The sequence below is a fragment of the Taeniopygia guttata genome, chromosome W, assembly GCF_048771995.1.
Source record: "Taeniopygia guttata chromosome W, bTaeGut7.mat, whole genome shotgun sequence".
NCBI lineage: Eukaryota > Metazoa > Chordata > Aves > Passeriformes > Estrildidae > Taeniopygia > Taeniopygia guttata.
Window position 1 is genome coordinate 23,258,536 of NC_133064.1, and position 10,762 is coordinate 23,269,297.

Genomic DNA, 10,762 nt, shown 5'->3' on the forward strand with positions numbered 1-10,762 from the left:
CTGACCTCCTTCAAAACTGAGTGACCCAACCGCTGTGCGATATCAGCCACATAGGCAGAATCCGTGACCAAATTGAAAGGTTCCTGGGAAAATCTCTCAAATGCCATAACAGCGGCCCTCAACTCAACCACTTGGGCCGACCCATCCTGATGACCTGTCAGAACCTTTCACTCAGATCCGTCCTTCCAAGTAACAATGGCCTTTCCTGTTTTCCCCGAACCGTCAGTAAAGACGGTGGGTCCTTGCACAGGTTCCTGACTATTTTTGGGCCGCAAAGAGATCTGCATAGATTTTGCCACCTGCAGTAGCTTGTGGCTGGGCAGATGATAAGTGATCTGCCCTGAAAAATTTTCTAGAGCACATTGCAGGGACACACAGTGTGCAAAGCTCCAGTCAAAGTCCTCCCGGGATATCGGGAGTATGATCTTTGCAGGATCCGCACCCATCAATTGCAAACACCGTTGCCGGCATTTCATTATCAACCGAGCAATCAACTCAGCCAATGTCTTTGCCGTCTTCTGCGGCTGATGGGGCAGGAAAACCCATTCCAAGATGTGCAAGGGATCGGACCATTTGTCACTCCATTGACCAATGATACCTGTGGGATGCGAATCTGGAGTGGTAACGAACACAGCGACATCAACGGAAAGATCAATGCGATAAACCTGACGGGCAGAAACAGCCTGCTGAACCTCCTCCAGCACCTGACGTGCCTCAGGGGTCAATGTGCGAGGTGATTTTAAATCAGAGTCTCCTTTCAACAGATCATACACAGGAGACAGTTGTGCATCGGTTAGTCCCAAGTATGGACGTAACCAGGTGATGACACCCATCAGTCTTTGAACATCATTCAGTGTCTTCACCGAGTGTGCAAATTGCACCTCCTGGTGTTGGATTGTCCGTTCCAGAATTTTGACCCCCAAATACTTCCAAGGAGGTTGCTGTTGAACCTTTTCTGGAGCCACCTGCAGCCCATGAGCATGCAAAGCATCGAGCAACCGAGGCTGAATCCTCAGCAGCTCATCCTGAGTGGACGCAGCCACCAAGATGTCGTCCATATAATGATACAGACGTGCATCAGGAAACTGCTTGCGAACTCCAGACAAGGCACGGGCCACATACCATTGGCATATGACCGGGGAATTGCGCATCCCCTATGGCAGAACTTTCCATTGATATCGCTGTGCAGGCTCATCATTGTCAATTGCTGGCACCGTGAAGGCAAATTTCGGTCTGTCATCGGGATGCAAAGGAATTGTAAAGAAACAATCCTTCAAATCCACTATGAAGATCGGCCAGCCTGCAGGAAGCATGGCAGGCGATGGCATGCCCGCCTGCAATGTTCCTATGCCTTCCATGACCGCATTGACCTTCCGGAGGTCCTGTAACAACCTCCATTTCCCAGACTTCTTTTTGATGCAGAAAACAGGGGTGTTCCAGGGACTGTTAGAAGGCTCCAGACGACCCTGGTCCAGCTGCTCCTGCACCAATTTCCGAAGGGCGATCAGTTTATCTTGAGGGAGGGGCCACGGGTTTTCCCAAACAGATGTATCCGCCAGCCACCGTATAGGAGGCGTAGGACACTCTGCGCCCTTCGCTGCAGTGGCCCCCATCAAAAACCCGTCCCAATGCGCACCCCCCACGCAGATAGAACATCCCTCCCCCAGAGGTTAGCAGGAGAAGAAGTAACATAAGGCCTAATCCAGGCCGTCTGTCCCTCTGGGTTTGTGACCCGCACAGGCCGTTGGCTCACATAACACCGTGCTGTTCCCCCCAGGCCCGCAACAGACGTCTCCGCTGGATCCAGGGGCCAGTCCGGAGGCCAGGCGGCAAGGGAGAGAACCGTGACATCAGCGCCGCTGTCACGGAGCCCGCGCAGGCGGATCTCTGACGGTGTTGCATCAGGGATGGAGAGGGTACACAGCATCTCGGGACGGTCTTTGGTCAGGACAGCAGTCCAGTGAACTTGAGGCGGCCCAGTGGATCCAAAACCGCCATCACCTCGCAACCGGTCAGTCGTCCTGCGAACAGAAGACTTAAAAGGCACAAGTTGAGCAAGCCGTGTCCCTTTTGGGATCGTAACAGGGAGGGTGGGTGTGGAAACCATTGCACAAATCTGCCCTGTGAAGTCTGCATCAATGAGACCCAGGTGCACAATGACGCCCTGAAGGGTGGCACTAGACCTCCCCATGAGGAAGGCGCTCATGCCTTCACCCAAGCGACCAAAGGCGTCCAGGGGAACCTTGTGCACCTTGCAAGAGTCTAACACGACTGTTGCTGCTGTGCAGACATCCACACCTGCTGACCCACGGGTGCTGGCGACAAGCTGGCCGAGCAGACCTCCATGGGCTCTGGGGTCTGGAGAGGAACTTGTGTCTGAGCGCGCCCCCCCTTCGCGCTCCGCTTCCCGTTTCCCGGGCCCGGGAGTGCTTGGCCATTAACATGAACCGTCGCCTTGCAAACCTCTGCAGGATGGCCTGGCCTTCCACACCGGCCACAAACATACGAGGGAAATTTTCCTTTCTGTGCTTTCTTCCCCCGTTTGGTGCTCGCCTGAGCAGCACCCCGGGGCTGCTGCCAGCCCTGCGGTGCTGCCCAGACCGGCTGCGCAGCAGCAGCCCAAGCATCCGCCTTCTGAACCGAGGGGCCTAGGTCTGCACAGGCCGCTGCCATCTGTGAAAGTGTAGCCCCTTCAGGAAGAGCCTGTATGATTCTCTTGCATTCTGCGTTGCAGTGGATCCTAGCAAATCTCGCAAGGACCATTCGCCTTAGCTCAGGTTCTACCACCTGCCGCTCCACCGAGGCAGTAGACCTCGATGCAAAGTGCATGAATGACTCATCGGCCCTTTGAACAACAGTCAGAAAGGGTTCCATCGGGGCAGCCATTTCTAAGGTCTGGATCACAGCTGCTAAGCCTAACGTCCTGCACTGCTCAAGCACGAGAGGATTGTATCCCGCCTGCCCCTGAGGATCAACATAATTACCTGTGCCCATCAACATGTCGGCGGTAGCTACACGTCTGGGATCCTGCTGCCCCCGCGTAGCATTCTTCCGTACTGCACTGGCCACTAAAGCGGCCCACTTGTCCTCAAACACGTCAAATTGCACAGGGTCAAAAAGAGCCTGAGCCACAGAACGAATATCGAAAGGCGTCAGCAGGTTAGCAACAAGTAATCGGATCGTCTGCATAACCTCAGCAGACCCAACACCATACTGTGCAACGGTGTCTTGGATTTCCTTCAACACCTTAAATGAAAAAGGCTCATGAGTGTTATGAGTAACACCCCTAAGCACAGGGAAAGCCTGAGGACCCCCTGGTAAGGCTGCATTATCCACTGTATCGTGTCCCGTAGCCTCCGGGACACTGGCAGCCCCTGGGCTGCGAGGCGGTGCAACATCACCGGACACCACGCCCCCCGCAGCATCAGCAGAGCCAGAGGAGCCTTCCCCTTGATCCGGCAGGATCCGCGAGGGGCCGAAGTCGCACATCTCCTCAGCCTTATCCAGGACCTCCTGCCAAAACCGCCCGTGGTCCTTCGGACGCACGGTCACCTGGCAGGCAGGGAGGGTCCACAAGGTCGACTGGGAGGATCCGCGGCCACGGGGAGTCACCGGTCTCCCGCTGGCCGCGTCAGCAGTCGCACTAAAGGTGAACACCCCAGCGCCCCGCTGTGCCGCAGTCCCGGCCCCCGCGGCAGGCGGGGAAGGCGGAACCGAACCAGCCGGTGCCCCAGCGGTGCTGTCTGCAGTATCAGCATAGGGCACCGCGGCGGGCGCAGGCGGAGGCGCAGACCGCAACCCCAGCGCAGCGCTCCCATCCCCCGGGACGGGGGAAGGACGGGGCGAAGAGGGAGACGCGGCACGCGGAGACACGTCACCGCGGGACGACACAAGGGAGTCTGGCACGCCCCCAAGAAGCGTCAGACCCGCGCCGCGCAGCCTCCCGGTGGGCACCGCCCCCATCAGGCGGGACGGGGCGGGCTGCCCGCCTGCCGGGGCGGGGTCCGATGGAACAGTGACCAACGCCTTGCCTTTGGCGGCCCCCACCGCCTGCGCATGCCCGGCAGGCCGCGCAGGCTCCGGGATCGGAGCGGGTTCCTCCTCAGAAGATGAACCCGAGACCGGACCGGGCGAATGCGCCTGTGTCTTCTCCAGGGGAAATGTAACACCACAGTTCGGGCAATTCACCGTCACCGAGTCAGACGCAATCCGAGGCGGGGGCTAATCCACGGGCCCCCGTTCACCCCCGAGCGCCGGGAAGGCACAAAGAGAAAGTGCTTTCCCGCCCAGCCCACTACGCCTGCGACGCGGGGCAGGGCGAGGCGGCCGAACCGGCCCCACCGACCGGATGCCTGGAGCCAGTGGCCTGGGAGCCCGAACCACACCAGAGGAGGAGCCACCTTCCGGCTCACTCCCCCCGGGGCTAGGGGAATCAGGGCAACTGTACAGAGACTCGGCTTCCCCAGCATCCGCATCCAAGACAGATAGGTCCCCCAGAGAAGCCCGAGAACTGCCAACCTCAGACCCCTGCCAAATGGCATCCAACCTCTTAAACAGCATCATCAGCGGCCCAACATCTTCAAAACGATTATCAAGCAGGGCATCCAGGAGGCGATCTCCCACGGGAGACCAATTCTCCCAGGAAAGGGCCTCAGCAAGATTGGGAAAGAATCCCTGCTCCCTTGCCCATAAAAACAGCCTCTCAAAATCATCCCAATAAAAAGGAACGCGTTTCCGCTTCAGCACCTCCCTCCAAACGTCCAAAGCCACAGACTCCTCCCTAATGCCCTCAAAGCTCTCCATTACCAAAAAAAACCAGCAACAGACAACGCTCTAAACAAACAGAAAAACCTCACCAACAGTTCCCAGCCTAAGCTGCAATACACTTCGGCGGTCACCAGATGTCGCTATAGGACACGAGAAAGCACAACGCGAGCCACTTGCTACCTTGCAAGGCAAAAAAGAGAGCGTTTATTTTCTGACTCCAACTTTTATACTTCTCTAAAGGTGACAGTGGATTGGAGAGTGAACGGGCTACCTCTCTGAAGACATTGGACAAAGCACTAGTACATCAAGTCTCTCCACTCCTATGGAGGAATGCAAAACAATACGTTATTTACAGAAACTGTGTGGGAAAGTTTCCCAATAGAATGTAAATTCAGAAGGCTTAAGAAGACTCAAGAATCAGGGCGACAGGGAGGGGTCCCAAAATGAGGAAGTAAATGAAGTCTTCCTCCTTCTGACCTTTCTACCTTTTCAATGCAAACATGACAAATGAACTCTTGGTAGAACTCCCATTCCTTGTCTTCAATTGGTTTCAGAACAGAGGAGGCCCACAATTGTCTTATGTTCCTAAAAGCTATTTGTCAGTTTCTATATTCTTCATTATAAACCCAGCTAACTAAACATTGTGCTGACAAGCAATCAATTATTAGTTAACTACTAACTCCTAACTTCATCAAGACCTACTCATTTATTATTATTATTTTAATTAACTCTAGTAAGGCTTATTTCTAACTAAAATCTTAGCTCCTCTAAAATCTCTAAATTCCTTAAAGTTTACGTTTCAATCTGCCCAAATAAAAAGTCACTCTCTTTTAAATACTGCAAGGCCACAATGAGCTGTCCCCAGAGCCTTGTCTTCTCCAGGCCAAACAAACCAGCCTGTCCATTCCTCTGATGACCTTCATGGCCCTCTTCTGGACCCATTCTAACAGGTCCACATCTTGTGCTGAGGACTCCAGAGGTGGACACAGTACTCCATCTGGAATCTTCCAAGGGCAGAATAGAGGGGGAAAATCATCTCTATCTACCTGCTGGCCACACCTCTTTTGATGGAGCTGAGGATATGGTTAGCCTTTCCTTATGAACAGCCTTGGAAAATATCCCTCTTGCCTGAATGGCATAACTTGCCTACTCTCACACTTTCAAAGAAAGTGCAAACCCAAACTGTGGCCAAGATGAAACACTGTTGTCACCAAAACCCAGTCTCTTGCAACCCTATAAACATCAGTCCAAAATGGTGCCCTTTGAGCTCTCCTGGACCTCAGAGGGCCTGCAACTAGCAATGTCTCTCTGAGTAAGCCACCTCTCAGAGCTAGCAAGCTCTCATGTTTGTTATACTTGGAGGATCGCCGAAACACAACATATCCTCAGCCAATATCCCCACTCCTTGAGACCCAATCTTTCACCCGTTGGGAGATGCAAAAGTATCCAACGTCAGTATTTCACTGACCTCTGAGGGGGATTTTTTCTCAGGTACCTTGCTTGCTGTCTTAGGTTACAATATAAGATGTAACCAAAAGTATGTATTCTATCATCATTTTCATAAGCTGTTAAAAACAGGTGGGGCAGTGTTCTTTATCTCTTCCATGACTCATCCCTGATAACTCCCTCCAGAGACTATCTTCTGTTAATGGGCCATCGAGTCTCACTGCATGACTCATAAAATTACATCAACCCATTGTGAAATGCTCTGCCCAGGGGGAGGAACCAAACATTCCTACCTGGATATAATCTGAGGTTTTGGAACACTATAAGCAGCCCGTCCCCAGGGTACAAAAGGCAAAGCATCCATCTTGAAGATGAGCCATGTGGTAGGCAGCCATGAGGGAGGCTCCCAGGCCTGTTTTTCCTTATTTAGTCCTTTTATTGTATTTTTGTTAAGGTTTAATAAACCTTTTAAAATTTTTTAAGTGAGCAGTCGTTTCTCACACAGTGATTTTCCTTTTGAATGTGATTGAATGCAGTGGCAAGCAATGCCACTGCCTAAAGCCTTTTGTAATAACCAATCAATTTTTTAGTAACCAATCATCTTTTTAGCAACCAATTGCTCCCAATCCCAATTTTCTTACACCAAGTCCACCCTGGGGACAGAGGGGTGATTAAAATAATTAATCAAGGAAGGACAACAAAACATTTTCCCCATAACTTTTCCTACAGCCCCCACAGAGGAAGCTGCATGACAAATACCTAAGCCTGCATAGGGACAACACCATCCTCACAAGGCAGTAGTTGCAGAATTGGCCTCAGGATTAGAACCTGCCAATTCTAGTTCTCCACAACAAACTACAGACTGGGGGGGGGGGGGGGAGAGTTCCCCACAAGACAGGAGCTGCAGAATTGTCTTCACGACTTGAATCTGCCAATTCTGGCTTTTCACAACAAAACACACAAAAAGCACAGGGGCATGGGTCCCAACCAAAAAGGAGATATTGGCTCTGCACAAACCCCCACATAGACAAGGGAACTAAACCCCCAAATCCTTTTACCACAATTCCCTCAGAGAAAGATGTGTTCAAATTTCTAAGCCTGAAGAAGAAAGCACAATCTCCACAACCCCTCAAAGGAAGTTGGTCCAAGTGTTAAGAATTTTTGCAAAAGAAATCTTAACAATTCTCATAGCCCTTACAGAAGGATGCATATGAAATGATTTTGTGAGAGGAGACAATACTATTGTGAAAGACACTTCAGGTCAGAGAACATTAAATCCTGCCAACTACGCCAATTAAATGCCAGGATCAGGTTATTAAAGTTCTTAGAAATGCCTCTGCCTGAATTAAGGTGCAAATGAGACCATATGCCAATGTCAATAGTATGGGTTTTATTTGATAGTAAATATGTAAATATGAGAAAGAAAAGAGACACAAAAGAAGAGAAAGAAATAGAAGATACATGGGGCGGAGAGCAAGAAAGTGACAGAGACAGAATAAAGAAAATATCACCACTCCGTGGATCCCAACAATGTTCTGTTGATCCTCTCCAGCTGGTCTTCTTGGTGGTGAAGGCCCCCCTCCCCCCCGAAAAGCATAGAATCCAATGGGTTAATATATGAATATATGCCCAGGCTAGGTAGGAAAACCCAGGCATCTCCCTGGGGGCAAGGGGGGGGGGGGAGTTTGCCATTGTCTCTTACAACTGACTCTGGGTTTGTTGCAGCATATGCAGTCCTATGGTGCAAGGCTTCATGAATGATTCTGGGGGACACTTTGGGGGATCTTTGATGGATTATGACACCCCCTCAGCTGTCTCTCACATGAATGTCCTGTGGATATGGCCTGTGGGGTTGGAGGTTCCACATCTGGGCCAGTTTGTGTAAGGGAGGATGGCTGTTCACTGCCTCTAACCAAATGCTCCGCCATGCATCCAAAACCTCCTTCTCCCCCCCCTTCACCTTGTTTCAGTGGAGTCTATGTAAGCCTGGCTTCTGTGGGCTGTGGTCTCTTACACCCGAAACCCAGACAGGGAAGAGTGTCTGTTGCATTTGGCTTTCTTGTGGATGCATTCCTTCCTTTCCCTCAGCCTTGTTTGTTTCTCCCTGGGCCTGAGATGGTATGGGTTTCCCTTTATCTAATCTCAGCACTTTGGCTTACAGCGCAAAGTTCTTCAAGGAGATTTCTGTGGTTGTAGCTTCTTTAGACACTTTTTGCAGTAATGAGACAAACTTTATATCAATGTTTGAGGCATGAACTATTTCAGTCTCTCATTTCTGCTGCCATCTGCTCTGCCCCCACCTGCTGGTGCTCTCTTCTCCCATCTGCTTTCCCTTGCCCCGGCTAGCCCTGGGGAGAAGGGGAGCGGGCAGATCTCCAGCGCCTCCCGCTGAACCCTCGCGGGCTTTGGGCTGCGCTGTGTGAGTTCGGAGAGTAGACACTGACCCCACGGTGGTTTAATGAAGAGAGTCTTTCTCCGGGGGGCGAATTCCATTTTATTGCAATCCAACGGGGAAAACAATATTTCGAAGGGAACCAGGCGAGCCGCGCTGGCGTTCATCGGGGCCGCGCGAGCGGGCGGGGCGGGGCGTGCTGGAGCCGGCCAGGAGAAAAGCCCTGGGGGGGGCTTGGGCAGGCGGCGGCACGCGCTCGTGACAGCCAGGAGAAAGCACCGGGCGCGCTGCGCGCGCGGACTAAGTACGGGACGAGGGGAAACTGGGGCAGCCAATGGGGTAACGCCACGGGGGGTTTGAGGGTAGTGGTGTACGGGGGTACATCCAATGAAGGACGGACAGGTGGAGGGTCCCAGGTCGTCTGCCTATCGCTCGGCGTCCCGGGTGGAAGATTCCAGGTGGGGGGGAGGGATACCGAGTGACAGACAGGCATCTGGGGTAAACACAGTGACTTGGCATTTCTTGGGGACAACAGACCCACGGGGAAAGACGGGAAAACCCGGGGGGGAATCGTTACAGAGCCGGGGGTGCATGGAACAAACTTATACATAATACAAATGTAATAAAGCCTAAAAAACACAACTCTACATCTCCCGCTTTTTTGTTTAAAAACAAAAGAACGGAAAATAACTTAAACGGGAGATTTGCAGTCCTGTTCCCCATCGTCAAACCCGTTGTCTTCTGGGTGTTTTGGTTCTTTTCTGGATGTTCGGCGTTGAGCGGTGTCAGCTCTGATGGGGCGGCGAGGACGGCGTGGTTGATCTGAATGGTGGAGTTGATGGCCTTTAAATTTGAATTTTTAACAACACTAAAACTTATAATAAGAACAATGAGTGCTAACAGCAACACAAGTCCGGTTTCCAAAATGGATTGGATCCAACCCGTGAGACTGCATCCTTCAAAAGTGACCTCAGCCAGTCACTTGCAAGAGGGATGAAGCTTATTGATGCTGACATTGTGGGTTGTACCCTGGGCAAGGTGAATGTCTGAAAAACAACTGGAACATTAATTAGCATTCAAGGGAGGGGAGATCTAAATCAAAAGGGAAGAGTAAGTCTAGGGAACTGGATGGGGAAAGGGAAGGCTCTGAGAGGGAAAGCGTTGAACTGGAAAGGAAAGGGGGAGACTTTCTCCGTCTGCGGAGGGCTGCATGACTCACCTGAGGATCTTTTTTCTTGTTGGTCTGGTGTTTGGGGACATATGGCCGGACAAATTTGGATGGGACCCATCTCAGGCCTGAGGGCGTGGACACGCAAGCGTATCCCCGTCCCCAGGTGACTAACTCATGGGGTCCTTCCAGCTGCCAAGTCTCCGGATCTTTAATGAGCAGTGGCGGTTTCTCCCTGACCTTGCTCTTCTCGTGGTTGCCAAAGTGCCTAGTGATTGGCGGGTTGAGGGTTTCAAAAGAAGAATTTAAGAAATTTAATGTGAAGAGGGCTCGCGCGAGTCGAACTTGGGGGGACTCAACTTTCATAGTCAACGTTTGTTGTTTTAGCATACGCTTAAGACTCTGGTGAGTCCGCTCCACTACGGCTTGGCCTGTCGGGGAATACGAGATGCCGGTTTTATGCTCTATTCCCCATTGCTGCAGGAAGCTAGCAAACTCCTTGGACATGTACCCGGGGGCATTGTCGGGTTTTATTAATTTTGAGATGCCCCGCATAGAGAAGGCCTGTACTAAATGTTTTTTGATGTCTTTGGCTTTCTCCCCTGTGTGGGCAGAAGCAAAGACTGCCCCAGAGAAAGTGTCTACAGAGACATGGACGTGCTTCATCCTCCCAAAGGAATGGATGTGAGTAACATCCATCTGCCACACTTTGCAGGACTTTAGACCCCTAGGGTTAGCCCCTGTGCTCACCGATAGTAAGGGGAGCGATATACAGGACGGGCAGGTGGCCACAATGGCTCTGGCCTGGTCACGGGTGAGGTGGAATTGCCAGACCACAGCGGGCGCATTCTGGTGGTAGAGTTGATGGCTGATCTTAGCTTGGCTGGAACTTGTCTGGGAGTGGCGCTATCTGTGCCGGGGCGGCTGCGAGAGAGTTGGCACGCCGATTGCCCTCGGCCAAGAACGCTGGCAGGTTGGTATGTGACCTG